General features: G+C 43.3%; 1 long non-coding RNA gene across 3 annotated transcripts in view; it reads left to right on the top strand.

Annotated features, from left to right (window-relative positions):
* The first annotated feature begins 499 nt into the window (after positions 1–499).
* LOC138737622 (uncharacterized) overlaps positions 500–24,992 on the top strand; it is a 76,036-nt gene continuing 51,543 nt past the window's right edge. The window contains exons 1-2 of one of the 3 annotated variants that reach the window (XR_011341074.1): positions 500–1,123; positions 3,395–3,482. This is a non-coding gene — a long non-coding RNA (uncharacterized lncRNA). Of the gene's footprint in view, positions 1,310–3,394; positions 3,483–24,992 lie in introns of all 3 variants that reach the window. The other 2 variants (XR_011341073.1, XR_011341075.1) reach the window with 2 other exon arrangements.

Genomic DNA, 24,992 nt, shown 5'->3' with positions numbered 1-24,992 from the left:
AACCCATGAAGTGCAGCAGGACATTGAAAATTCATTTCCTGCATCTGCACTTGGGACTTCCTGCTGATCCTGGTGCAGTCAGTGACCAACCATGGTGAGAGGACATGGCACCTACGCATCTGGAATCCAGCAATGCTGCCTGTGACAACAGAGGCATCAGATGCTGAGCACAAATTAAAATCAGTAGCAAAACATTTTTAGGTCAGTTGAACTAACGAGCGTCATGAACAAACATCTTAAATTCCATCAAAGTTAACTTGACATTTCTCCAACTTGCTGCGTGAGAGGAAATCTGAAATTATCTTCGTGTTCGTCTTGAAATTGTCTTTCATCATCTCCGATTTATTTTCAAGAAGCAAACCTTTTTTTGGGGGGGTGGGAGAGATGTTGTCCCGTCTTTGGGACTTCGATGGTTTTGCTCTCCCTCGTCCTTTACCAGCCCGTCTTGCTGCACGGAGGGTCTGGGCGACTTCACCTGCTGGGTCGTGGATTGGACTGCCCGTGGTGTCATGGGCTCCACCGACCCCTTCCACGGCGAGTTCACCGGATCCGGTCCATCCACCAACACCCACAGGGACGCAGCGAGCCTGGGATGAGCGCCCTTTCGCTGAGAAAGAGCAGCGGCCCCCGTAAGGGAAAGTCCGGGCCAGCAACTCCTCCTGCAAAAGTCGAGCAGGATACTCACCACTGCACGACACCCTGACGCTCCGCCCGCACGAACTCCCTCCACACTTGGTCGTTCCGAACGCCATTCAGCCTGTCCTTGCCCGGGGCCGAGCGGACGCTCCCCGCCGCCTTGCTGTGGGGAGTCGGGGCACCGACCGTCGCTGCGTCTGCCAGGCGGTAGCCGGCCGACGTGGTCCTGTTAAAATCAGCCATCCTGACCCGCGCCTCAAAAGAGACAATGGCCCAGTGATCAGAAAGAGTTTTCCATCCCCGCCGGCTTCAGAGCAAGGAAGGCTCCGGCTTCTTCTGGCGGCGCGTCGCCGCACGGAGAGGCGAGCCGGTGGCGAGCGCACAAGGCGGGAGCAGCTGCCGCTTGTTGACCGTCGCTAGGGGAGACCCGGCTTCCCGGGACCAGGATCAAGGCCACGGAAAGCACCTCCCTCTGTCCCCGGGTATGGTAAGCAGCTCCGAGCCAAACACCGGCCATCGTCGGTTAGAAGGGAGGGGGATTGACGGCAAATGAAGTTGGGGGTGGGGGCAAGAAGGGTGAGGATCCCCTCAACACTACAAGCGGATGGGTGACGGCTTCGGCAGACATCGACTGTTGAACAAAGACACCACCTTCTTAACTTGCTCGCTCGAGGTGATTGTCTTCAAATTATCTTAATGTAGTTCCATTTTTGTCAATGAATGGAAATTTTCAATGGCAACGACGCAATTGCACAGCTGGCATCGTGGTCCGACGCCGGACTCGGTCCCCGGTGCTCCCATCAGGCTGCGACAGCAATGTTCTTTGGGGAGATGTGTCCATCTCCATGCTGTGAGTCCAATAAACAGTTCTCAACCAGCAAAGACCTATAATAAATGCAACATGGGTGTACTGCAGAAATATTCCCTAACTTCCAAAGGCACTTTAACTCAGTGACTCTGTTTGTGAGCTGTGATTCATTCAGATGCAACTCCATACAGCTGTGAGAGTTTTGAGAACACATGCCCTCCTGAAGCAAGTCACCATTATAAGTGCGCATCAATTCACCTTTGTTGCTAACGTGAAATAATATTGCTCAAAGATAGCCTAAGATAGTAATCTGTTGCTGTGGCAATGATTGTACTCTGATGCCAGTTTCCATACTATAGCATGGGTAACACAATGTAAGTTCATGGTCTGTCGTACCATCTTGGGTGTGCCGAACTATTATCAACTTGGACCGTCTCCCTCCCATCATGTAACTCTCCAATCTTCTCTTAAACGTCAAAATCAAATCTCCACTCCACACTTTCCCCTTAAGCATTTCACCTTTCACTCCTAATCCATGTCCTCTTGTTCTTGTCTCACCCAATCTCAGTGAAAAAAAAGCCTGCTTGCTTTGACCCAGTCTACGCACATCATTTTAAATACCTCTATCAAATCTCCCCTCATTCTCCAAAGCTCCAGGGAATAAAGAACTAACTTATTTAACCTTTTTCTATAACTCAGCTCTTCAAATCCCAGCAAAATCCTTGTCAAATTTTTTTCCTGCACTCTTTCAATCTCATTGATCTCTTTCCTGGTAGGGAAGTGATCAAAAAATGCACATTAGACTCTAAATGTGGCCTTTACAATGGCTTTACAGCTTGTGAAGCAATCTTTCCAATTGAAAAGTCACATTAAACATACAAAACAAATACTTAAGAATGAAATAAGACTCTGACCATCCCTTTATGCAGCACATAACCATAAAGGTCCAACTGCATTCATGTGCAAATGCAGTCATCTTGTGCTTTGCAGTTAAACTTGCACAAATATTCTGTTAAATGAGACTAAGCAAATGAAGAATAAATATTATCGTTAATTTATTCAGTCAATTGAATTAAAATGTCTCTGTCATTTTTTGCTGGGAGTAAGGGCTAATGGGCTGGGGGTAACCTTGGAGAACTGTAGTGGGGCAGGGTTAGTCATTGCCAATGCATATAGAAACATAAAAAAACTGCAGATACTAGAATCTGGAGCAAACCCTCCCCCCCCCCCCCCCCCCGCCCCACGCTGCTGAAGAAATGCAGCAATCAAGCAACATCTGTCGATCCAAAGGGATGGTTGACCTTGGATCAGGACTTTGCAGGAGGTTCACGGGATGCAGGTTCTCCCTCTGTAAACATGCATGTGGGGAAGAAAAAGGGAAGCATCGGGCAGTATCAAGTTTTGGGACTTTGCTCTTCTTAGTCCTTAAAAACCATGATAACCATGACCTAAGCCCTGCCCCAATAATACCAATCCTCACCCCCTCCTCTCAACCTATGTGGGCAGTTCCACCACTGCACCCTGCACCTCCCAGTTCAGATTTGTGCAATGCACAACTGCTCCCCCACAAGCTCCATCAAATGCAATCCACTGATTCTATATTCCACATTCCGTGATGTGGATGACCATAATCTTGACAATTTTGACTTGACAACCTACCTTGTATTTCACCCCACACCTCCACTCAACTATCTCCATTATTACACATCCCTCCACTGTGTAAAGGTTAAAACCTTGGGTTTTTGATTTTTATTAATTTTGTGCCCATCCCTTAGAGGAAAATTGTTTTTTTTAGTGTTACCATAGTTACTATAATGTCATATGTCATAATATCCGAGCGGACCGAGAGTTAGTATCTCATTCTTCGAAGAATCATAACAGAGATATAAGCTCTCGCAATACTTTTTGAATTCATCTTATTTTGTTTATTTCTTTTATATCTGTATAAAGTTGAATATCGTTATACTGTAATACTTAGACGAGCTGGAGTGCGTTGAGGCTTGGCTGTCAGACCAGTTGACTCCGTGGGTTCCACTTGGTAGGTAGGCCTTAATTCCTCTGTTCTCTTGAATAAAAGTTTCTTCTGAAATTGTGTTTTCAGTTTCTTTGCATTAGTAGCCATTATACTCTTGTAATATACAGACAACTTTAGAATAAGCTTTCAAGTTTTTACAAAATCTTCAAATCGGGAATTTATTATTCCAACTGGGGAAAGGTGGAATTACACATCTTCTTCCTACGCCATCACGCCACCCCCCAAAAAATACCAGATTCTATTGCACAAGATTGGGTGAATTGGATTGACAGCCTTGAAATGTTAAAAAGTTTTGAAGTCAACAAATGTTTTAAACCTACAGACTTTGGAATTGTCACATTTGCTCAGTTACACCATTTTGCTGATGTGAGGAAAGGTGGTTTGGGTACTGTCAGTTATTTAGTACTACAAAATAACCAAGAGCGAGTACATTGTGGATTTGTAATGGGAAAAGCCAGAGAGACTCCATTAAATTTGGTCACCATACCTCAATCGGAATTGACTGCCACTACTATGGTGAGCAAAATGGAACTGTATTAAGAAGAGAATTACAGATGAAGTTAGCAGATTCTATGTTTTGGTCTGATAGTACATCAGTGCTTAAATACATTAATAATAAAATGATGAGGTTTTGTACCTTTGTGGCTAACAGAATTAATGAGACCGAGAAGGTTTTGCATGCTTATCAATGGAGATATGTTAAAACAATGGATAATGCAGCTGACATGGCTTGACGAGGATCAAAAGTTCAAATTCAAGCCAACATTTGGGTGTTTAGTTCTCAATTTCTTTCACAATCTCAAGAAGATTGGCCTCAAAATCCAGAAGAGTTAAAAGAATTTTCAATGGAGGATCCAGAAATCCAAAACACTAATGTGAATACTATTCAAATATCTAATGAGAATTATCTGATTATTCAGTTAATTTGCTATCATTCTTCATGGTTTCACTTGAAAAAGGCAGTAGCATGGATTCTTAGATTAAAAACTATGTCAAAAAGGAGAATCTGAAGACTCAAAAGAGCTGTTACTTAACAGTTGATGAATTGGTGAATGCTGAATTGGAGATCATTCGTTTTTGTCAGAAAAAGACGTTTGATAATGGGATATCAAAATTGAAGAAGAATCTGATTATTACAAAGGTAAGTCGTGTTTACAAGCTAAATCTGATTCTAATAAATGATGTATTGATAGTAGGAGAAAGATTGGAAAAAGCAATAATTCCAGAAGAAGTAAAACATCCAATTATTATTAGCTAAGGAATTACATATTTCTGAATTGATTGTTTGACATGTACATGAGAAAACAGGCCATGGTGGTTATAATCATGTGTTGTCAGAATTACGCCAGAAATATTGGATACTCAGTGCTTCAACATTCTTTCTTCTTCTTTCTTTGGCTTGGCTTCGCGGACGAAGATTTATGGAGGGGGTAAAAAGTCCACGTCAGCTGCAGGCTCGTTTGTGGCTGACCAGTCCGATGCGGGACAGGCAGACACGATTGCAGCGGTTGCAAGGGAAAATTGGTTGGTTGGGGTTGGGTGTTGGGTTTTTCCTCCTTTGCCTTTTGTCAGTGAGGTGGGCTCTGCGGTCTTCTTCAAAGGAGGCTGCTGCCCGCCAAACTGTGAGGCGCCAAGATGCACGGTTTGAGGCGTTATCAGCCCACTGGCGGTGGTCAATGTGGCAGGCACCAAGAGATTTCTTTAGGCAGTCCTTGTACCTTTTCTTTGGTGCACCTCTGTCACGGTGGCCAGTGGAGAGCTCGCCATATAATACATTAATCAAAAGAGATATATCAAAATGTGTTAATTGTCAATGTGTGACTGTGGTGCCATCGGCAAACTTGTAGATGGCCACACAGTCATGGGTGTATAATGAGTAGAGCAGTGGGCTAAGCACACATCCTTGGGGTGCATATCACATACATTTTATTAGAGAACAAATACAGTTAACATGAACTTGAATTATAAATTTGTAATATGGGATACTTTAAAAGCACATTTGAGAGATCAAATTATAATCTTTACTTCTAAAATCAAGAAGGAGTATATGAAACCAATAGACCAATTAGAAAAGAAATAACAGTTTTGGACAAAACATCTTCAAAAGAGAAGCTCTGAGGATAAACATAAGCAACTAATTAATAAAAAAAACAATATATTACAAATTTATAGAACAGAAAAGGCGATTAAGAGAACTAAACAGAGGTATTATTTGTTAGGTGAACGATTACATGAAGTACTTGCGCATGGCAATTGAAAGCGGAACAGGTATCAAGAACAATTAATGTAATTTAAAATTATTTGAATGTCATCAGTTACAAACCTCAAGAAATAAATAAATCTTTTAAGAAATTTTATTCTAAATTATATATGCCAGAGTCTTTAAAAGATGAGATTAAAATAGATAGATATTTATTTCAGATACATTTACCTAAATTGAGTATAGTAGAACGAGCAGAATTAAGTGCTAATTTTATACAACTAGAAATGAAGAAGGCAATAAGTTCATTGCAAAGTAATAAAGCACCAGGAGAAGATTGTTTTCTGTCTGAATTCTATAAAGAATTTAAAGATTTATCGATTCTTATCTTTATGGAAATGTTTGCTAAAGCATCAATATCACATACTCTTCCAATAATTACTGTGATACCAAAAAAAGATAGCGACCCTTTGAAACCTTCATCATATAGACTTATTACATTACTGAATACAGATTATAAGATTCTTGCTAAAATATTGGTGAATAGAATGACTAAATTATTACCTAAATTTATAAATATGGATCAGACAGGCTTTGTATAAAAGAGACAATCAGCAGACAACATGGGCAGATTACTTAGTATTATACATTTAGCACAAAAAGAACATCTAATTGATGCTGTGGCTTTAGATACAGAAAAAGCCTTTGACAGATTGGAATTATTTTCCATTACTCAAAAAGGTTGAATAAGATTTTTTTTAATGGATATCTTTGCCAATAACATTAATAGGAAGGGTTAATTGTATTAAGATGAATATATTTCCAATAATTCAGTATCTCTTTCAAACCTTACCTACATTGTTGCTACAAAATTCTTGTCAAGAATTATATAAACATCTAAGGAAATTTCTTTGGAAAGGTGAAATGTCAAGAGTTTCGATAGAAAGATTAATGTGGAAACATGAATTGGGAGGCCTTCAGCTTCCTAATTAAGAATTATTACCAAGTGGCTCAAATGAGGTTCATTACTTCTCTTTTTGAAGGAGTAGAAAACACAGTGTGTTTACAATAGAATGGGATAAAATAGAAGGGAGATTAGCAGAGGAATTTATTTATAAATGGGACTCAAAATTAATTATTGGTGGTAAAGAGACATCATTGTTGAAGCACTTTTTTGTTTGAAATTAAATAAATGGTGAAATTGGAATAAAAGGTAGTTTACTGCCCAAGATGCCTTTGATTCAAAACTAGCTTGTACCACCACTGGACAATCCATTTTGAAATATTTGGTTTTATAAAGTTATTAACATATTGAAGATTGATATGAACAAGGCTAATTGATGTCATTTGAGCAAGTGAGGAATAAATGTGGAATACCTAGTTATACCTTTTTTGTTAGTTTCAACAGAGAGGATATTTAAGGGAAAAGTTAGATCCAGAGATACGGTTACCTATTTGTAATGAGGTGGAAACTCTTATTAGGAGACGAAATGCTAAAAAAATTACTTTTGCAATATTTCTTTGATTGCAAACAGGAACTGTTAAACAAGGAATGCATAAATCTAGACAGAAATGGGAGTTATATTTTAATATTACAATTGATGAGCAAAGATGGTTGGATCTCTGTCAAGATTGTATGACAAATACTATTAATGTAAGATATAGATTAGTTCAATATAATTTTTTACATCAGTTATATTTAACACCACAAAAATTGAATAGAATGAAATCAGATTTATCAGATCAATGTTGTAGGTGTGGTGAAGATATAGGTACTTTTTTACATTTAACTTGATCATTCTTGAAGGTAAGACCTTTTTGGGTAGATTTAGGGAACTTTTTTAGAACAAGTATTTCCACTAAACCCAGAGTTATTCCTATTGGTGAATATAGAAAGAAGAAGACACAAGTTCAAATTAACAATATATCAAATGAAATTTGTTAAAATAGCATTAGGAGTAGCAAGGAAATATATAGCAGTGACTTGGAAATCAGATTCACATTTAGGTGTGGGAAGATGAAATACAGAAATTCAAAGCTATATCCCTTTATAGAAAATTACATATAATTTGAGAAATAAACATGCTATATTGATGCAAATTTGGAGCCCGTATATACAAATTTTACATAGAAACATTCTTCCATCCTCTTAAGACCTGTGCTAACCTTTTTTCCTTAAAATGATCATATAAACTTTGTTGGAGTTCAGTGTTTTGGAAGCAATACTCTGAGTGATCCATGATGCTATCTTTCTTATTTTATATTACTATATATATATATATATATATATATATATATGGGGGGTGGGGGGGAGTGAGGGATTGGGTAGGGAGGGAAATAGAGGGGTTACAACCATCATGTAATGAATGAAAAGTTCTTAAATTTAAATATTTATTGTTATGTATAATGGTTTATTAATTACATGTATGGAAAAAATTGTAAATAAAATATTCAAAAAATAACTACACAAAAGTACTGGAGAAACTCAGTAGGTTCCGCAGTGTCCATTGGAGGCAATGATTTGGGACTGAACCTTTTGATCAAGGTATGAGCAACAAAATAGGTGGGAGGAAGAGAGAAGAAGGGATGTTAAGAACACAGGACAACAGCCAAGAGGTCAGAGGTGGACAATGGATAGGAAGGCAGGAGAGAAAATCTGAGTATTAATCAGTGGAGAGGCAGCTCAGCAAATACAGAGCAGGGTGGGGGGGGGGGGGAGCGGGGGGAGGGAGACAGAGGTATAGTGAAAGAGAGAGATGGGAAGGGTGGTAGTGGGGCAGTGTGGATAAAGGTAACCACAGAAGTCAATGTCATCTGGTTGGAGGATGACCAGACAGAATATGAGGGGGTTTTCCTCCAATGTGCAAATGGTCTCAGTTTGGCAGTGCATAAGGCCATGAACAGACATGTCAACATAGGAAATGAAATGGGTTGCCACTGGGACATAACCACAATTATAGCGATTGGCAATCCATTTCAATTTCCTACCCCATTCCTATGCCGAAATGTCTATCCATGGTCTCATGCACTGCTAAACTGAGTCTTCCCACAAACTGGTGGAACCATACCTCATATTGTCTGGGCATTCTCTAAGTCAATGGCATTAACATCAACTTCACTGGTTTCTGTTAGATCCTTGATCTTCCTTTCACATTCTCTCTGTCTCCTTTCCTCCAATTCAGCATTCACCGAACTATCCCCCTCCTCAATCAATTCTCAGCTTTACTCTCATGCCCTCCTATCCATATCCATTTATCACTTCTTGGTTGTTGGCCAATGCTCCTCCCCTGGCCCTTCTTCCCTTCTCTCCCCACCTTGTTATGTATTGATTATTATGTGCTGTGTATTTTGTGTGCCCTGTGGTACTGAAAAATGCTGTTTTGTCTAGTTGTACAGTTAGCTGATAATAAACTTGAACTTAAGATTAATGATCAGATCAAGTACGAAAGACTGACTATGATGTATCCCAGGAGATAATTGGATTTTATTTGAGGCTCTGTAATGTTATTCCTCATGGTGAAATGAGGTGGCATTGTGCAATTTCAACTTTTGATCTTTACCATTTCCTGGTGTGAGAGTGGAGTGGTGTGCTCCTCCTGTCAGATATGGGGGATCAGGGGTGTCTGAGGACTGCATCTGCAGGAAGTGTTTCCAGCTGCAGCTCCTCTCAGGCCATGTAAATAGGTTGGAGTGGCTGCTGGACCCAACAAGGAGCATAGAGGAGTCAGAGAGGATCATAGATAGCAGTTTCAATGAGGTGGTCATATTAAAGGATAGATGGGTGACTGCCAGGAGATGCAGGATTACATTGCAGGAATCCCCTGTGGCTATTCCCCTCTCAAACAACTTTACTCTTTTGGATATTGTTGGAGAAGAAAGCTTCTCAGAGGAAAGTAGCAACAGTATCACCACAAGCAGCTCTGATGTAAACTGGATCTCAACAGGACAAGCAGCATCAGTGGGAGAAAAAGAAATGTCGGTGTTTTGAGTCAAAACTCTTCATCAGGTCTTGATTTCACAGAAAAGCTTGTGTAGAGAGCTCAGAATGTGAGGAGTGAGACAGGGGCTGTAATGTTAGTGATCATGTTTACATGGCCATTAGCAAGGCCTTGATTATAGTTCCTGTTTGATTAGACTTGGCTGCCAGCAGGAGGCTGATACAGAGCAAGAGACAGCATGTACAATCTGTAGTGGAGGCTTGCAGTCTCATGGCACGCCTCTTGGGCCATTTACATCAACTTTAAAGTAAAGAACCTTTTCCTTCATCCATGTTTTTCCAAGGAACTCATACATATGAATACAAGATGAAACATGATGTCAGAAGTGGGATGAAGGAAATTAAAAGGAAATACTTTAAAAGGTAAAATCTAAAATCAGCAACTGATCAGTGAAGAGAAGCTAACAAGGTGAAAAATGAAAGGATTACATCCACCAGCGAAACTTCATTTGACAAGTAATGTGGCTGAAAATTGGAACAGATTTAAACAGCATTTTGGATTGTATTTAGTGGCAGTCGGAGCTGATGAGAAAAAATAACAATGTGAAAGCATCAGTTTTCTTGCATTGTCATGGGTGAAGAAATCCTAGAGGTGTATAAAAACTTAACATTTGCTATAGAAGGAGACAAAATTAAATTGGAAAAAATAATGGAACATTTTGAGGCATACTGCATACCTAAATGTATTGTGATGTTTGAAAAGCACAGATTTTTCATGTGGACAGAAAATGGAAGAAAGTATAGATCAGTATGTGACTGAATTGAGAAACAGAAGCAAAACTTGTGAATTTGGTGGACTGACTGACTCATTGATAAAAAGCAAGATTTGTGTGTGTTATTTCAGATAATAGTCTAAGGGAAAGACTGCTAAGAGAGCAAAATCTAGACCTGGGAAAAGCTATAGCACTACAGAAACTGTAAAATTGCAGGCAAAGGAGCTGTTCAGTGAAACTAGCTGCAACGTGGATGCAGTGAACAAGAATGGACATAAACCATTTAACAAAAAGAATGCCAAAGGGGAAAGAGAGGTGTGGCCAGTGAACAAAATGAAAGGGACAATCAAATCACCTACCAAAAAAGTGTCCAGGATATGGTAAAACATGCAATATGTGCAACACAAGCAACCATTATGCCCGTTGCTATAGGAACCAAGTGCAACAAAGTAAGGTTCAAGCAGTAGATGAAAGGGAGATAAAGGAATTCCATGTAGATGTTGTGACTGAAAACAAGAAAGAAAACAGAGACTGGAGGTTGAGATTAAAAGTAAATGACATGTACATTTCAGTTAAATTGGATACTGGAGCACAAATTAATGTAATATTAGAGACTGATTTTAAGAAGATTAGACCAAGACCAAAGATGTATGGAACAAAAGTGAAGGTGACAGGATATTCAGGTACTGCTATACCAGTGCAATGGTCAAAGGGAAACACAAGGACAAAGAGCATATTCATCATGGTACCAAAGGATGTGCAGGCCATACTTGGTTTAACAGCCTGTGAGAAACTGAACCGGGTAAAAAGAGTCCTCGTTGTGGAAAATGAAGGAGATACAGTCTATGATGAATTCCTAAAAGAGCACAATGACTTATTTCAGGGCCTACGCTGCCTTCCAGGAGAACACACGATCAGAGTGGATAAACGTGTGCCACCGATAATACATCCATGCAGAAAAGTTCCATTTGTGCTTCAAAAGCAACTAAATGCAGAGTTGGGCAGGATGGAAAACATGAATGTGATTCAGAAGATAGATGAGCCAACGGAGTGGGTGAGTTCACTTGTTGTGGACAAAAAAATGGAAAGTTTAGAATTTTCCTGGATCCAAGAGATCTAAACAGAGCAATAAAGAGAGAACAGTTTTAAGCTTCTGACACACGAAGAAATCATTTCACAGTTTGCAAATGCAAAGTTTTTCAGCAAGTTAGATGCATCATCAGGATTTTGGCAGTTAAAATTGGATGAAGCAAGTTCAAGACTGTTCAATAGTCCATTTGGCAGATACAGATTCCTAATGTTACCATTCGGAATTGCCTCAGCTCCTGAAGTGTATCACAAAACTATCCATATGGTCTATGAGCACCTGGACAGAGTTGATACCTCAATGGATGACATCATAATATGGGGAGCTACGAGAATGGAACATGATGAGAAACTAAGGGAAGTGCTGGAAGCAACAAGGAAAGCAAACCTGAAGTTGAATAGAGAGAAATGCCAGCTCAGAATAACAGAGCTAACATTTGTAAAATATATTATTGGCAGTGAGGGCATCAGACCAGATCCCAGAAAGGTGTCTTGCCATTGGGAACATGCCAAGGCTACAATGCAAAAAGGACATACAGACATTTAATGGAATGGTCAGTTGACCATATGGGAACATTCATATCCAACCTTTCAGAAAAGATGGCTCCATTGAGAAGACTAACAGAAAAGAACATTGAAAGGGAATGGAATCATGAGGAAGAAAAGTCATGAAACTGCTCACAGAGGAACCAGTTCTGAGGTTTTACGACCCAGCGAGACCCATCAAGATATCATCAGACACATCACAAAGTGGGCTCAGTGCAGTTCTTCTGCAAAAATATGATGACTGTCAACCCATTGTGTATGGATCACACTCAATGACAGACCCAGAGATGCGATACGCTCTAATGGAAAAGGAGTTGCTAAGCATCACATATGCCTGTGAAAGATTTCATCAGCTTGTGCCATGACAAGTAATTAGTGTAGAGACTGACCATAAGCCCTTGACTGCATTGTTCCAAAAGCCATTAAATGAATGTCCATTGAGAATACAAAGAATGATGATTAGCCTGAAACACTGAATGTAGAGAAAACTCTGCGTAAGCTAATGTACACAGCAGACATGTTGTCTAGAGCTGTTGACAAGAGAGAGCCTGCAAACACCAAAATAGATGAAGACATGAATGCCTTTGTGGACATGATCACAAGTGCACTGCCCTTATCAGATGCAAAAATGGAGCTCATAAAGTCAGAGACAAACAAAAATGAAACACTGAGACAAATGAGAAAAAACACCTTGGATGGATGGCCCAACATGAAGGAGGTCTGCTCACCGGATGTTTCAGAGTACTGGAACTGCAGGGTGGAACTATCAGTGGTTGAAGACATCATCTACAAAGGAAGTAAAATCCTTATCCCAAAGAGTCTGAGAAAAGAGATGCTAAAAAGGATCCATGAAGGACATCTCGGAATCGAAAAGTGTAAGAAAAGAGCACGAGAGGTGATGTACAGACCAAGAATCAACAGTGATATCACAAATGAAGTGTCAAACTGTACAATATGCTGGACATATAAAGCAAGTAATCCTGCAGAACCATTAAACGCACACCCAGCACCATACAGACCTTACCAGAAAGTAGGCGCTGACCTATTTGAATGTTAAAGGAAGGACTATCTTGTAGTCACAGACTATTACTCCCTGTATCCAGAGGTAAGTAGACTGAACACCACTACTCTTTCTTTGGCTTAGCTTCACGGACGAAGATTTATGGAGGGGTAATGTCCACGTCAGCTGCAGGCTCGTTTGTGGCTGACAAGTTCGATGCGGGACGGGCAGACACGGTTGCAGCGGTTGCAAGGGAAAATTGGTTGGTTGGGGCTGGGTGTTGGGTTTTTCCTCCTTTGTCTTTTGTTAGTGAGATGGGTTCTGCGGTCCTCTTCAAAGGAGGTTGCTGCCCACCAAACTGTGAGGTGCCAAGATGCACAGTTTGAGGTGATATCAGCCCACTGGCGGTGGTCAATGTGGCAGGCACCAAGAGATTTCTTTAGGCAGTCCTTGTATCTCTTCTTTGGTGCAACTCTGTCACGGTGGCCAGTGGAGAGCTCACCATATAACACGATCTTGGGAAGGTGATGGTCCTCCATTCTGGAGACGTGACCTACCCAGCGCAGTTGGATCTTCAGCAGCGTAGATTCGATGCTGTCGGCCTCTGCCATCTCTAGTACTTCGATGTTAGGGATGAAGTTGCTCCACTGAATGTTGAGGATGGAGCGGAGACAACGCTGGTGGAAGCGTTCTAGGAGCCGTAGGTGATGCCGGTAGAGAACCCATGATTCAGAGCCGAACAGGAGTGTGGGTATGACAACGGCTCTGTATACGCTAATCTTTGTGAGGTTTCTCAGTTGGTTGTTTTTCCAGACTCTCTTGTGTTGTCTTCCAAAGGCGCTATTTGCCTTGGTGAGTCTGTTGTCTCTCTCGTTGTCGATCCTTGCATCTGATGAAATCGTGCAGCCGAGATATGTAAACTGGTTGACCGTTTTGAGTTTTGTCTGCCCGATGGAGATGTGGGGGGGCTGGTAGTCAAGGTGGGGAGCTGGCTGATGGAGGACCTCAGTTTTCTTCAGGCTGACTTCCAGGCCAAACATTTTGGCAGTTTCCGCAAAACAGGACGTCAAGCGCTGAAGAGCTGGTTCTGAATGGGCAACTAAAGCGGCATCGTCTGCAAAGAGTAGTTCACGGACAAGTTGCTCTTGTGTCTTGGTGTGAGCTTGCAGGTGCCTCAGATTGAAGAGACTGCCATCCGTGCGGTACCGGATGTAAACTGCGTCTTCATTGTTGAGGTCTTTCATGGCTTGTTTCAGCATCATGCTGAAGAAGATTGAAAAGAGAACGCAGCCTTGCTTCATGCCATTGTTAATGGAAAAGGGTTCAGAGAGCTCATTGCTGTATCTGACCCGACCTTGTTGGTTTTCGTGCAGTTGGATAACCATGTTGAGGAACTTTAGGGGGCATCCGAGGCGCTCTAGTATTTGCCAAAGCCCTTTCCTGCTCACGGTGTCGAAGGCTTTGGTGAGGTCAACAAAGGTGATGTAGAGTCCTTTGTTTTGTTCTCTTCATTTTTCTTGGAGCTGTCTGAGGGCAAAGACCATGTCAGTAGTTCCTCTGTTTGCACGAAAGCCGCACTGTGATTCTGGAACATTCTCGGCGACACTAGGTATTATTCTATTTACGAGAATCCTAGCGAAGATTTTGCCTGCAATGGAGAGCAGTGTGATTCCCCTGTAGTTTGAGCAGTCTGATTTCTCACCTTTGTTTTTGTACAGGGTGATGATGATGGCATCACGAAGGTCTTGAGGCAGCTTTCCTTGGTCCCAGCAGAGCTTGAAAAACTCATGCAGTTTGGCATGCAGAGTTTTGCCGCCAGCCTTCCAGACCTCTGGGGGGGGATTCCATCCATACCTGCTGCTTTGCCACTTTTCAGTTGTTCAATTGCCTTATATGTCTCTTCCTGGGTGAGGACCTCATCCAGCTCTAGCCTTAGGGGCTGTTGAGGGAGCTGGAGCAGGGCGGATTCTTGGACTGAGCGGTTGGCACTGAAAAGAGATTGGAAGTGTTCTGACCATCGGTTGAGGATGGAGATCTTGTCGCTGAGGAGGACTTTGCCGTCTGAGCTGCGCAGCGGGCTTTGGACTTGGGGTGAGGGGCCGTACACAGCCTTTAGAGCCTCATAAAAACCCCTGAAGTCGCCAATGTCCATGCTAAGCTGGGTTCATTTGGCACTGCAGATGCTGTAATAACAGGTATGAAAGCCATATTCTCCAGATATGGCATGGGAAACAAAGTCTTCACAGACAATGGACTCCAATTTTGCAATTTAAAGTTCTGACAGTTTGCCGAAGAGTGGGACTTTGTACACACCACGTCAAGTCCTCATTTTCCACAGTCCAATGGTCTTGTGGAAAATCAGTACAGACAGTAAAAGACTGATGAACAAGGCAAAAGACAGTAGAACAGACTTCTACCAGAGCATGTTCGTACACCGCACAATGCCGCTCGAGTATGGTATGTCACAAGCACAACTCCTTATGGGACGTAGGCTAAGATCAAACCTACCTATTCAGGAGAACCTCCTAAAACCAGAGTGGGAGAAAGTGAGGAAGTTCAAAGAACAACAGAAAGAAAAGCAAAAGTATTACTTTGACAGAGGAACAAAAAAACCTACTGGAACTCTACACTGGTGACCAAGTAAGGCTAAAAGACAAACAAACTTATGGACTCAGAAGGGAACTGTCCTTAGTGAAGTTCAACCAAAATCATACAGATGAAGGTGCTGTTCTGCGAATAAATTGTCAAGATCATCAAATGGAACCAGCCACAATAGACAGAAAGACGGATACTGCTGAACAACCTGAATACACAGCTGAGAAGACATCATCTGAGGCAACAACTCAGATTCAAGGACAATCAATCAGGAGGTCATCAAGACATGTGAATCTCCCCACCCCCCAGCCCATCTGATGCGACACACATGCCTTAACTCTGCCCCACCTGGCCACTCCTCCGTGCTGCACCACGCCAGCCAATCTGGCCCCTGCCACCAGCCCCCACACACCTCACCAACCAGTGATCAGGAGCCAGTCCTGTGACAGTCGCAGACTCCAACAGCCACCGGACCGTCTCAATCTGTAATACTGTGTGTATATGTTATGGGGCTCTTTACTGCAACCTCCCCCCCCCCCACCCCGGGACAATTTTAAAGAAGGGTGTGAATGTGGTGGTACACCACTGGCCTACTGCAGGGGGCGACCTCTGTACCTTCAGAAGAGCATGGGGACAAGACCAAACCTGGCCGGCTGTCAATCCGCTGACCTGAATAGACCAAGCCCCACCCGGTCTGGCGTCAATTACCCTCCGGAATATAAGCCTGAGCTAGCCCTTCGAAGACACTCTCAGAGTTTACAGCAACTCTCCTCACAGCTGGCTCTGTGGAAGTTTATGTCGAATAAAGCGTGTTGTACAGTCTTTTGGTTTTGTGTGTTTGCTTCTGACCGACACCACACCACAACACCCACACCTCCTCTCTCATTACAATTCGGGGTCCCAAACAGGTTTTTCATGTGAAGCAACACTTGTTTATCTGCAGGAATGATCTATTGCATCTGGTGGTCTCTTTGAGGCCTTCTCTACATCAGAGAGACTGGGCGCAGACTGGGAGATCACTATGCTGAGCACCTTAACTCTGTCTACATCAGCCAACCATTTCATTTCTGCGTCCAATTCACATGCCTGTCCATGGCCTCATGTACTATTCCATCAAGATCACCCATAAATTGGAGGAACAACACTGATTTTCTGCCTGGGCACTCTCCAACTGGATGGTATTAACATTGAGTTCTCTACATTCCCCCTCCCTCCCCTTTTCCCCTTGTCTTCTGTCCCATAGCTCTCCACCCCCTTACCTCTCCATCCACAGAGCCATCCCTCCACCACCTGCTTGCTGCTGCGGCCTTCCTCCTTTATCTACCTCTTATTTCCTGCCTTTGGGACCATGATCCTCCCCTACCCCTCCCCCCTACCATTTTGTTCAGAACGCCTGGCAACATTTTTCCATACCTTGATGAAGCGCTCAAGCCCAAAATATTGGTTATGTACCTTTATCTTTGCTATTATAAAGGACACTGTTTGACCTGCTGAGCTGCTCCAGCTTTGTGTTTTTACTTCAACCCCAGTGTCTGCAGACCTTCATGTTTTACTAGACTTGGGCAACTCACTCTCTCCTAATAGGCTAAATATCTCATCTCCAGAATCAACATGGTGAACTTAATCTGCACTACCTACAAAGCTAGTACATCCTTTCTCAAGTAAGGAGGCCAGGTGTAACCATATTAGTACCCTGTACAGTTGCAGCAGAACTTCCCTGTTCTTGGATTAAATTGCATTAAACCTGGCCTATAGTTATCTGTCTTCTGTCTACATCCTTGTTCGTACAACAGACTAAAGATTGCTGCCTTCCAATCTGCTTGGAGTCCAAAGAATTTTGGTAAATTGCCATAAAGGTGTCTTCTGTAACTTCCACAATTTCTTTCATAACCTATCAGGACTAGGGACTTATCTACCTTCAAACTGACTAGTTTGCTTAGCATTACCTTTTTAAGATAGTCATGGTCCTCACATCACATCACATTCTAAACAACACTCTTTGGCTTCAGGAGCTGAGTTACAGGGAAAGATTAAATGGGTTAGAACTTTATTTTTTTGGAGCGTAGAAGGATGAGGGGAGATTTGTTAGAGGTATTTAAGATTCTGAGGGGGATAGACAGAGTAAATGTTGATAGGCTTTTTCCACTAAGGAGTGAAAGGGGAATAGTTCAGGGGGAACTTATTCACTCAAAGAGTGGGACGAGTGTGAATGAGCTACCAGCTGAAGTGGTGAATGTGAGCTCAATTTTAATATTTAAGAAGAATTTGGACAGGTATGTGGATGGGAGAAGCATGGAGGGCTATGGACTGTGTGCAGATCAATGGGACTAGGCACAAAAGTAGTTTGGCAGATTAGAAGGGCCGAAGGGGACTATTTCTATGTGTAATGTTCTATGGTTCTCTGCAAGAGGTATCTTCCACCATGAAGACTGACACATATATGTCTCTGATATTTCTGCATTACCCAATATTAATTCCCCCTTCACATATTACTGGCTTCTTTTCTGTTTGATATAACAATAACAAGCTTTCACTATGTTTTAATCTTTTGGGCAAATTTGCTTCCATAATGTTTCTTCCATTTGTTACTTTCTTGGTAGTTGTTTGTTTTTTAAAGTTTTCCCATTCTTCCAATTTCCCACATCTCTTGGCCACTTCCAATATATGAGCTTTGAATATATATTATGCCTTCCTTTGTCATTTACGCTGACTCTCCCTTCCCTTACCATCCTAGTTTTAAACTGGACTATACTTTTATGGCTCACTGTGAAAAACTTCTAAAAGTCTTCCACTGTTTCTCAACTGTTCCACTTTCTAGCCTATGTTTCCAGTCTATGCTCGTCAACTCCTCACTCATCCTTTAGGCATAATACACTAGTCTTAGATCATATTATTGTGGTGGTACACCACCAGCCTACTGCAGGGGGTAACCTTTGTACCTGCAGGAGTGTAAAAGGACAGGACAACACCTGGCCGGCTGTCAATCAGTCGACCTAAATGGATCAAGCCCCACTCAGTTGGGTGTCAATCACCCTCCGGGATACAAGCCAGCACTGGCGTTCCGAAATCTCACTCAGAGTTACTGCAGCTATAGCCAGCCTGGCTCTGTGGAAGTCTTTGTGGATTAAAGCCTGTTGTACAATCTTTACCTTGTGTGTGTCTGATTCTGGCTAACAGCGCACCACAATTTAATCCACAAATTTTTTCCATGGCTGTTATGGAAAAACTCCTGAGCACAGGGAGCCTCAAAGTTGACCCACACCACCTGGAAGCCCAGAAATGCTTTGAGATCTGACAGTACGCAGTCGAGGCAATAATCGTGGTGCACGCAGGCGGCATCCTGGACTCAGATCAGAAGAGGTTGGTGCTACTCCGATCAAAGCTGAGTCCCCACACCTTCCAGGCAACCATAGGCTGCTCCACATACAAGAGCGCAATGGACACTCTCGAGAACTTGTACAAGCCCCCCATGAATGTGGCCTGGGCAAGGTACCTCCTCAATACCTGAGCCCAGCAACCCAGGGAGACGGCTGAGTCATACCTGGGATACCTGTGAGGGTTGGCCCGACCGTGTCTGGCTGAACCCGGGGTGGGCGCAGGGGAGTTTGGGAGGCTAATCTGGCATGCCTTTGTCCAAGGGCTCGAGGGCCAGCTGGCAGAAGCTGCTGGAAGATAGTATCTACGCCCTGACCAAGACAGTGGAAGTGGTCCGAACCCTGGAAGCTGCAGCCCTGCACATCGAAGCCTTTAATTCCAGGTTCCCCCAGGCTCCTTCATGACCGGCACAAGCTAAAGGTGACGTTTCCGTATCTGGATGAGGTCGTGACCAGCAGGACCACGATGCTAACCTGGAAAAATTCCTCCAGTCGGCTGGAGAGCTGAACCTCACTTACAACAAGAAGTGTGTGTTTAGCACCACCCGCCTCACCATCCTGGGGCCCATGGGGTCATCAGCCCAGATCCAGAAAGGATGCACCCTTTAATGGAGCTACCTCTTCCCCCACGCTAACGGCCCTCCACAGGAGCCTTGGCCTATTCTCCCTTGGAGCTAGGTTCCTTGCTTCTCCGACAAGGTCCGCCCACTGGCCCAAGCTACTTTTCCCCTCCCACCCGAGGTGCAGGCAGCCTTCGTCCGCATCAGGCAGGATATCGCAGACACCACGGTGCAGGCTGTGGATGAGGACTCCCCCTTCCGGGTGGAGAGTGATGCCTCCGAGGTAGCCCTTGCTGCTACCCTCACCAAGGGGGGCACCCCTTCGCTTTATTCTCTTAGACCCTCCACGGCTCCAAGCTAGGGCATTCCGCCATTGAAAAGGTGGCCCAGGTGATTGTGGAAGCAGTCCACCACTGGTGCCACTACCTTGCTGGCAGAAGATTCACCCTCCTCACAGACCAGCGGGCCGTGGCGTTCATGTTTAACACTACCCACAAGAGCAAGATCAAGAACGACAAGATCCTGCGCTGGTGAGTCAAGCTGGCAACCTATAGCTATGACATCCAGTACCACCCCAGAAAGTTTAACGACTCCCCCGATGCCCACTCTCGGACCCGTGCATCTATGCACGACGACAGGCTGCAGACACTGCATGAGTCCCTCTGCCATCCAGGTGTCACCAGGTTGTACCACTTCATTAAGTCCTGGAACTTGCCGTATATTATCAGGGACGTCAGGGTCATGATTGAGGCCTGCCGGGTCTGCGCGGAGTGTAAACCTCATTTCTTTCACCCGCCCCAGGCCCATGTCGTAAAGGCCACTTGGCCCTTCGAGCATTTCGGCATGGATTTCAAATGGCCTCTGTCTTCCACGAACCGAAACGTCTACTTACTCACAGTAGTGGATGAGTACTCACGTTTCCCTTTCGCTATCCCTTGTCCAGACACCTCCACGGCCACCGTCATCAGGGCCCTGGAGCAGATCTTCACCATGTTTGGCTACCCCGCTTTCATCCACAGTGATCAGGGGTCTAGTTTCATGAGTGATGAGCTGCGCCAGTACGAGGGGCATCACGACTAGCTGCACAACGAGTTATAACCCAAGAGGCAATGGACAAGTGGAACATGAAAACGGGGTGGTCTGGAAGGCAGTCCTCCTGGCTCTCATCAAAAGGGTGGGCTGTTGAGTACTGGCAGGATGCTCTGCCCGAGGCACTCCATGCCCTTCGGTTGCTGCTGTGTACGGCTACCAACGAGACCCCTCATGAACGTCTGTTCTCATTCCCCAGGAAGTCGGCGACTGGAATGTCCCTCCCAGCATGGCTCATGTCCCTGGGACCAGTGTTCCTGCGTAAGCACGTACGGACACACAAGGCCGAACCCCTGGTTGCACTCTTACACGCGAACCACAACTGTGCCTACGTTAGGTTTGGCAGTGGAGGACACCATCTCAACCGGGGACCTGGCACCAGCAGGAGCATCCACCACTCCACAGCATCCTTCAGCCCAACACGCCGCCAACCGGGTATATATCCCCATCCCCAGGCAGCTATGGGGCGTGCAGGACCTCCTTGACCATCAGGGGCCCGCATCAGCCCTGGGGGACGAACCTTCGCCCCCCCACCCATCCAATACGATTCTCACACGTCGACCCTGGCCCCCTCGGCCAGCCCTCCGCGTGGCACCACTCCAGTCACACAGACCCCTGCCATGAGCCCCCCCACTTCCCCTCCAACCAGTGACCAGGAGCCAGTTCTACGATGGTCACAGAGACCCTGGCGGCCGCCGGATCATCTCAATCTGTAGATATTGTATGTTGTATAGTGGGTATAATTCCTTGTTACTGCTCCCCACCCCGGAACAATTTTAAAGAAGGGTGTGAATGTGGTGGTACACCACTGGCCTACTGCAGGGGGCAACCTCTGTACCTGCAGGAGTGTAAGGGGACAGGACAACACCTGGCCGACCGTCAATCAGTCAACCTGAATGGATCAAGCCCCACCCAGTCAGGTGTCAATCACCCTCCAGGATATAAGCCTGCGCTGGCCTCCCAAAGTCTCACTCAGAGTTACTGCAGCTATAGCAGGCCTGGCTCTGTGGAAGTCTTTGTGCATTAAAGCTTGTTGTACAGTCTTTACCTTGTGTGTGTCTGATTCTGGCTAATAGCACACCACAATTATTGCACCCTGAATTTGTATGAGAAATTCAGCCATACTGCGATTACTTTTTCTGAGATGGTCCCTAACAACATGATCGTTAATTTTACCTGTCTCATAGACAAGACCAGATGCTACTCAAGAAACCATCACGGATGCATTCAAAAAACTCCTTTTTGACCAACTCAGCTTTGACCAACTTGATTTTCCCAATCTATGTGCAGTTGTTGGTCCAACAATAATAATATTGGGTCAATGGATTAAATTCAGCAATAACCAAGTGCCATTGTTGTGTTTTAGGGTGAAAATTACTTAAATGTGCAGAACTGGAAGCCTCTGTAGCAAATATTTTGCTTTAACTTTTTCATTTTTAATGTACTAGGCCTAATTGTTCAAAGTGCCATAAAATTTTGCATGTCATTTATACACCCATAACAATCAGCATATAAAACACCCAATTTGATTGCTTTTGGAAGCTTGTGTCATTGATCTCCAGAGTGTAGATGAGTTACCACTTCATAAGGATGTCAACAAAGGAACTAAATAGATACAAAACAGTTGCTTCATTTTCCTTCCTTCAGATGTTCCAGCTCCCAAGGGCCAATTCAGCCATACATGCCATAAATTCCTGTCATGCTCTGATTATCAGCACCAAGTGACATCTTTATGCTTGGATGGTTAGGCCTCAGTTTGAGCCAATATTTTCCTGCCTTGACTCAAAGATCCTTGGGAAAGCTATGTCAGTTATCCCTAAATTGTAATATATTCCATGTAGGATCTGCATGGGCTAACATTTTCCCCATCAGCCCAGAGTGTGGATTGATCCTGGGACCTTGCCTTCTGGGGTTACAGTACGATGGCAACAATGGAGCTGTGGCTGAAACTGAATGGTAATTGTAATTGTTAACTCTTTTAAGACTCCTTGAGACCAATAAAATCAAAATAATCATCCCAAATTTCTAGCCTCATAAGGTAGCCTTTCATGTCATCACCACCAACCTTGATCCAATCCTGAACTGTTCACCAGCATAGCAACCCTATCTGTCTACTGATTATTGTCAGCCATCCTTGCCTGCCATTCCTTGCTTAATACTCTCACCTGGTGAAGCAGTCTGTCTGTCATGCGGGAGCGAACATAAAATTGTTCAAATTATAGCCTTGCTATTGAGATTGACAGGCCTTAAAGTCCTTAATGTTGCCAGATGCTTTCCCCATTATCAGGTTATTCATTATGCTCCCTCTCTCCCAAGTATCTTGTAATTCTCTCTCTGCCCATAAATATCAGAACTACTAGGCCCTTCTACACTCTTTGCCTTCACACTTTCTGAATTCCCTCATGAATTTCTACAAATCGGACCAATACAAACTTGATGAGCAGCACCTCATTTTCCATCTGGGCACATTGCAGCCTCCAGACTTAATATCAAATTCTCTAATTTTTAGTAGAAGACTTTATTTTCTGCCTGTTATAATTCAGGCTGAGTTTTTCTCATGTTATTTCTACACTCTGGCTTGATGGACACGTTGAACAGATTCACCATTTACAACACATACAAAGAAGGTTAATGTGTAAATACTCCCATGGTCCCATTTGGACTCATCCTATTAAGAGATACTCCTTTTGTTCTGTCCTAAAATTAACTGCTTCCCCTTCCACAGATGCTATTTCTATTTTAGATTTCCAAAATGTTCTGGTTTTTTTTTTAAATTTCTCTCATAATATTTCCCATTTTCACAAAGGTGAAGGGTTTCAGGCTAACTATCTTATGCCTGCTTCTCTGTTAATACTAGGACTGTAGTATTAGCAATTTCACTGTGCAGGTATGAAAACCAAGTCTTCTGTGTTATACACATGCCATACCACAGAAAGCCACTGGGTAGCAATCATTAACAACAATATGTTTCCTCTATTGCATTGGTTCTCAACCTTTAGTGGGAAGGGAATTGTTACTGAAATATTTTGCTTGAGAAAAATTGTCATTGGGCACATTTCCTATGGAGTTATGAAACCGTGCGCATGAGTCAATTATGTACAATTAAAATAGTGATTTTCAACCTTTTTCTTTCCACACACATACCACCTTAAGCAATCCCTTACTAATCACAGAGCACCTATGGCACAGGGAATACTTAAAATGGTATGTGAGTGGAAAGAAAAAGATTGAGTAACACTGCTATATCCTGGTGTTGACTGCCTCAGGTGTATGTATCAAAATAATGAAGAGCCTTTTCGAAGAAAGAATGGTTGAAATATTCTAACCCAACAAAGGTGTGTGTATATCAAACCTCAAACTTTGAAACTGGTTTAGATTCTAAAACCAAGATGCAGAAACCCTCAAGAGGAGGACTGCATTGAATCAATATTAGGCATCATTTTGTGGGGAATTTTATACCTTCCACAGGGTCCTTGAGCTGGAACCTATATAGAGGGTGTGGGAGGGGGAGATATTTTTTAAAAATTCAGTATGATTCTTATGGTCTGGTTTGACCAGAATCACATGGGCCATTGAGTTAACTGCGTGCTGTACTTCTGTGAGCTTTGTGTAGTCGGTGTGAGATTACAGATAAATATTATGCCATCTTGGCCAAACGTAGCTTTGGTGAGAATGACTGGAATGACAGTAGGTGAGAGATTCATGCACACAGAATGGCCATCGGCAGCAAACATAATCATTACTCATGTTTAAAGGTGAGGTCACTTTGATGTAACTGAATTTTAAATGATCACAGCTAGAGTTCAGGTGGCAGACTTCCCAGTATGTGTACCCAGGTCCACAGCTGTGTACCAAGATGCCCACCCACTTCCCTGCCTCCATATTGTATGAAGTAATCTTTTCTACATGTTTGGGCTGCAATTGAGTTTGAGGGGCACTGGGACTATGAATGCTTCATGAGGTCTGGGGGTGGAATTTTTCTGATTATCTTCCTCCATAAGGAGCCAATCACTGTTAGAAATGGCAGTCAACACCCTCCTCTTGCTGCTTTCGATCTGCTATGGAGTGAAGTAGAATGAACTTGTTCCAGCACAAGTCACAGCTTTCTTTGTGCTGGAACATAGCCACTACTTCAATGAAACCTTTCCAAAGTTGCCACTGATCTGCTTTTTCGTCTGTTTGGTTGTGCTAACTTTCTCTTGATTGGCAGCTAAGTGGTATTACACAGAATAAAGTTTGAGATTTAAAAAGACAGCACTGAGCTCAGGCCTACCCATCTCTCCCTTACCTGTGCACAACACTCCTGGAGCTAATATCAACATTTAAAGGTTGACATAATTGCTATTATGTAGC

The sequence above is a fragment of the Narcine bancroftii genome, chromosome 6 (genome assembly GCF_036971445.1).
Source record: "Narcine bancroftii isolate sNarBan1 chromosome 6, sNarBan1.hap1, whole genome shotgun sequence".
NCBI classification, from domain to species: Eukaryota; Metazoa; Chordata; class Chondrichthyes; order Torpediniformes; family Narcinidae; genus Narcine; species Narcine bancroftii.
This window is presented reverse-complemented; position numbering and strand designations above follow the sequence as displayed.